The sequence below is a fragment of the Lycium ferocissimum genome, chromosome 4 (genome assembly GCF_029784015.1).
Source record: "Lycium ferocissimum isolate CSIRO_LF1 chromosome 4, AGI_CSIRO_Lferr_CH_V1, whole genome shotgun sequence".
NCBI lineage: Eukaryota > Viridiplantae > Streptophyta > Magnoliopsida > Solanales > Solanaceae > Lycium > Lycium ferocissimum.
In genome coordinates this window covers 9,011,148-9,016,472 of record NC_081345.1, presented here as the reverse complement: position 1 = coordinate 9,016,472, position 5,325 = coordinate 9,011,148, and the positions used below count along the sequence as shown (strand labels likewise).

The 5,325-nt window shown below is 33.0% G+C and overlaps 1 protein-coding gene across 2 annotated transcripts in view; it reads left to right on the top strand.

The window, feature by feature from the left end:
• The first annotated feature begins 827 nt into the window (after positions 1 to 827).
• Positions 828 to 5,325, top strand: part of LOC132051510 (zinc finger CCCH domain-containing protein ZFN-like) — a 72,177-nt gene continuing 67,679 nt past the window's right edge. Inside the window, exon 1 of one of the 2 annotated variants that reach the window (XM_059442628.1) lies at positions 828 to 1,871. The gene's annotated coding sequence lies outside the window, so the exon portion shown is untranslated. The other variant, XM_059442626.1, reaches the window with a different exon arrangement.

Genomic DNA, 5,325 nt, shown 5'->3' with positions numbered 1-5,325 from the left:
ATAAGGTTGCCAAGTAGCCAAAGTCCTTACCAAGGCGTATAACTCATGATCATAAATAGAATAATTCAATGTAGCTCCACTCAATTTCTCACTAAAATATGCACTAGGCTGAAAGTCTTGCATTAAAACAGCCCCTATACCTTTTCTACTAGCATCACATTCAATTTCAATGAATTTAGAAAAATCAGGTAATTGTAACAAAGGAGCAGAACACAACTTATATTTCAAGACATTAAATGCATGCTCTTTTTCTTTTCCCCAGTTAAAGCCCTTATCCTTCTTAACGACTGTTGACGCCTAATTTTCACCTCATAAGACGCGTATTTTAGTTTTCAAGTTTCCCGAGTCAAAGACGGAATAAGGATAAACCCTTTAAAGGTTAAAATTTCAAAATCCCGAGAAAATGGCAAGATGACGCTTAATTATTATTTCCTGGAAAAAAAACTGACAACTACGAGAAATACGAGTTAATTTACTTTCATCCCACTCCGTCTAATTAGGAAAAATTGTTAATTAAAATAACGTATAAATTGTGGCTCATTGTTTACCGCATTTTTTCATATTTTAAATATTGCTCAAAACTATGTCAATACTGGGCTCATTTTAAGGCATTTTAAATTTACGAGTTTTAATTTTTATATAGCCTAAATAATTATTATGTTTGGTGATATGCATTTATAATATATGGTTTTTATTTTAATTAAATATGGAGGCCCTCTTTGACATTTTAATAAATGGAGGGGAGGATTTTTTTTTAAAAAAAAGGGGGGAATGGAAAACTTCCACACCCCACCCCACCCTCCCCCCCCCCCCCCACACCAACTACTTTATTTTCGTTTACCTTACTTCTTTTACCTCTCAAAAAGGTGATATGACGATTAGGTTTTTGGCCGCCTCTAGTGGCGTTTCACAGCGAATTTCTGGTCATTTTGACCCAAATTGAGAGGGATTTTATGTCCTTTCATGTGTTCATACGATTACCAGTTTTAATTTTATTTATTTTTTAGCTATTTTCCATACAGCTTTGAATTTCTTGGCCTTATCTGAACTCTATTTATGCTTTCTATTGAGCCGAGGATCTTTCGAAAACAGCCGTCCTATCTTGGTTGGAGTAAGGTTTGCGTACACTCTACCCTCCCCAGACCCCACGTTGTGGGATTTCACTGGGTTGTTGTTGTTGTTGTTATTTTTTAGCTATTTACACCATTTGAGTCGTGTTTTGTGGATGTTGCTCGGGTTTTTCCACACGTGATGGTTTCCATGGGCAAGACCTCGATTCCTTAGCCATCTTGTGCACCACACACACTTGGTGGAAAACCTAGGGTAATTTCCATGAAGCTTCATCGGTTGGGTATGAATTTTGGGGATTTTATCCCATTGGTACAATTGCACCGTTGGAAGTGTACCATAATCTGAACTTTGTTGGCGAGTGTACTATTCCATGTATTTATCTAATTTTTGTGGATTTTATTGATTTTAGGGTACAAGTTTGTTAGATTTTTGTTTGTCCTATCTATTTTATTTTTTGAAATCTTGATAAGGTACAATTTGGAGAATTTTTTGGGGGGGAATGTAAGGACAGGTGTCCTTATTTTCGTCCTAGGGATTCCTATGCAATGAAAGTTATAAATAGTAGGTGAAAAAAGCAAGAAAAGGGGTCTAGATTTTACTCCCTAAAAAAAGGCTATGTTTCATATACACTAGCTAGTTCAATTGATAAGGATATACAAAAAATACAATATATAGAAGAAAAAAAAATATATATATATATATATATAAGAAGAAAAGGTGATTTTAAGGATTTGAGAAGGGTTTTTGTTGCTTGGAGTTGAATCAATCCCCTTTTGATCTTTAGGTTGCCCCTACAAAAGGTAAATTCTTATTTCAATCCTTGTTTTCATTTCAAACTATGATTATCTATTATTTGTAATGCTTGTTAGTTAGAAAAATGATTGTATATTAGTTGATTCTGTTTTAAGTGATTAATTGAGTATTTTGTTTCCTTGGTGCTATTTGAAATTGAAAAAATGAATTAGGAAGCCTAAATTTAGATAATGTTAAGTAGTTTTGAATTGGTTAGGTTAATAAAAATGAAGGAAAAGATAGTTTAATTTAGGATTCTTGACGCTAAGTTAGTAAAGTTGATGTTTTTGATCTAAGTTAGCTACTTTTGATAAGTTCTTGTTAAGTAACATTATTTAGTTGGAATGTTTACTAGTTTATAACCTTATGCCTTCTTGACTTTGTTTGATGTTTTTAAGATTCTAATTTAGATCGGAAAACTGTTTAAATAGTTTGAAAGGTAAGTATGATTAAGTGAAAAACACCTTTAAGTCCAAAAATGTCCCTTTTGAAGCCTGTTTTAGTCTTAAGTATTGAATAAAGACTTCTTTCCTTCATTATTAAGTGCTTGTTTACTTGTTTCAATAGCTGGTTCATTTTACAACTATGTGACTGTTTCTAAGAATATTAGGACTGTCTAAGAAAGTAAGTTTTTCCAAAAATGGATCCCAGAGTCTTGTTTGAAATCTAATTGCAATTTATGAAAATCTGAATGTCTTGTATGAGTTTGAGTGTGAGAAATACGACTTGCAGATCATTCTTGACTTTAGAACTGCTCAACTTGATAGTCTAGTGAATCTGAAAGTCTTATAAGTTGATTTGTAATCTGTTAGCCTTTTGTTATTGCCAGAAAAATGATTTTAAACAAGTAGGAATTGTTCTTGAGATGTAGTTTGAGGATTTGAAGTTTCAAACTGTCTAAATATGAATTACAGTTTAAAAGGAAGTTTGGATGTCTTGTTAGCTCTTAATTTTGACTAAATAAATTAGAAAAGGTTGTAAGTTAGTCCTGTGTGTGGAATATGTAATTGTTGAGATTTTAGACTTAGCCAAGTGATGCTAAGCTTAAAGTTTCGGAACCTGTTTTTGCTAAGCTTCAAGTCTTATGAGTCTATGCAGCTTCATATTTGTTCTTGTTTGAGAACTTTGAAAGTTTAAAATAGAGTAGGCCAGAAAAACCCTTGTTTAAATATTTGTCCTGTTTTGAGGTCCTTTATGTTATAAGAATTTGGAAGTTAAATTTTGTCTTTCAAGAAGTAAGTGTAAGAGGTTCAAACCAGTTTTTAAAGTTGAGTGTAGTTCCTAAATCTGTAGAAGTTGTTTTCCTTTCTTTATAAGTCATAATTTGTGCAAAACTGTTTGTTTTATGGCTTGAGTTCTCAAAAACCAACTTGGCTTGATCACACATTTTAAAAGCACTCGGTTTTAGGAATTTTAACAGTTGAAAGTTTGGGAATTGAGTAGAAATTGACTTAAAACCATGTGAATCTGTCCTTTTTTGTTCCAAAATAAATCTCAAAGATGTGCTTTATCCAGTTTGTTTTGTGTTGTCTTGACTGTGTTAATCACTATCTACCTTGATGATTCCAGTATAGGTACCATATACCCTCTATGAGTGCCTTCTAGTTCCTTTTGGTCTGTTGAATTTCTTATTTTTGTGACTGCCTTTGTTGTGTGCCTTGTAATGTGGGAAATTTGACTTAAAACCTTTCCTAGACTAGACTATGTCCCTTATTAGTCTTATTTAGGAATTGTTAGATCTCTTCAAACCAATCTGGTTTGGAATACCTCTGTGTGTGATAGTATCTATAACTAGTACACTGCTTAGGGTAATTTTACCTATTTTGGAAGGAAATAAACCTTTTTAAATAACTGGGATCTTTAAAACTGAAGTCCTTTAAAAGAAAAAGGTGAAAACTTGTTTTGGCATTAAACCACTCTTGAGACCATGATTGCAATTGTGCTAAGTTGGCATTTTGTTCATTTTTCCAAATTTGAAAAGTTGAGTAAAACTGTTCCCTATGTGAAACTGCCTTGTGATTCTTGTTAAGTGATTAGGGTACACATTGAACCTAGTATTAGCTACTTGTACTCAAAACTTGTGAGTCTCACTTCTGCTTATCATTGTTTACAAATTTCTGTTGACTAATGGTTTAAAAGCTGAGAAATAGGAGATGTGAACCTATTATTTATAGATTGTGTTTCCATGATTTCACTGGAATGGTTGTTTTGGCTTTATACCTAAACAAATCCCTCTAATAGTGTAAAACTTAGTCTATAAATCTGGTCTTGGCAGTTAAACCCTTTTTTGACATAACATCTAGTGTTGATGGAAGTCTAGGATAGAAATAGAATTTTGAAGAGGTTCCTCTCCTTTTGTTTGCTTGAATTCCCTTTATTTGAAGCCATGAGGCATTCCTGTTAGTTAGAGTGTGCATTACAATTTGATTTTGAGACTAGAAACTGATTTATATGGGAAAGAAAAATCTTGTATTGGTGCTTCATGTGGACTGTTCTTTCTTTTCCAAAGCTGAGCTGGCCTATTGGTTTGTTTGCCCATCTTGTTTCTTCCTTCTTGACTACCTTTGTGACAGTGGGAACCTTAAAATTGCTTGAAATATGGTTGAAGAGGCTAAATACAAAGACTATTAATTTGGTTCTTTTTCTGAAATGTGATTGCGTTAACTATAGAAGTTTCAAAGAAGGCCATGAACATCTTTGAAAAGCTAAATTGCATTTGCTTGTTTTTTTTTTTACTTGGTTGTTTTCTCCTTTTCTTGATTGATGTATGATCCCATATTCAACTTCAATAATATTGCTGATATTCCTTTTTTTTTAACATTGTCTGAATTGGTACACTTAACTGGTTAGGGAATGAATATGAAGCTATTATAATTCTGCCCCTCTTGTCTCTTTTCTTGATAGATATTGCTGCGTCTATGAGTATAATCTCTTCATGATCATTTAGGTCTAAACTTACATAGGAAATTGTTGCCCATACTTGCTTGGTTCATATTTGAAACTATTTGAAACCTGTGCGGATGTCTTAATCTAAAAAATTGACTTCTATGACTGTGTGTAGCTGTTATTTGCTCCCACTAGTTTAATAAGATAATTGGAAAACAAGTTGAGATTTGAAATGTTATTTAGAGGCCTTTGAATGACTCACAGAATTTGGTATTATTGGTTTGCTTGTGACTTGTCTTAACCTATGTGTGAAGATCCTACCTATGCATTATTTTAAACCTGTCAACCTCTTTGTGTTTCTGGCGAAAATGCAAGTTGGCACCTTTAATTTGAGACTTGGTTTAAGACCTGTTGACTACTTAAATGAATTTCCAGAACTTGTTGAGTGTAATTTGAAGACCTTGAAAACTGAAAGTATATTTAGGACAAACTGGTACTGTTTCATTTTGCTTGAACCTGCAATATGTTGGTTGTAGTTTTAGGTGATGATTCATCTCTATGCCACTTTCTTGCATT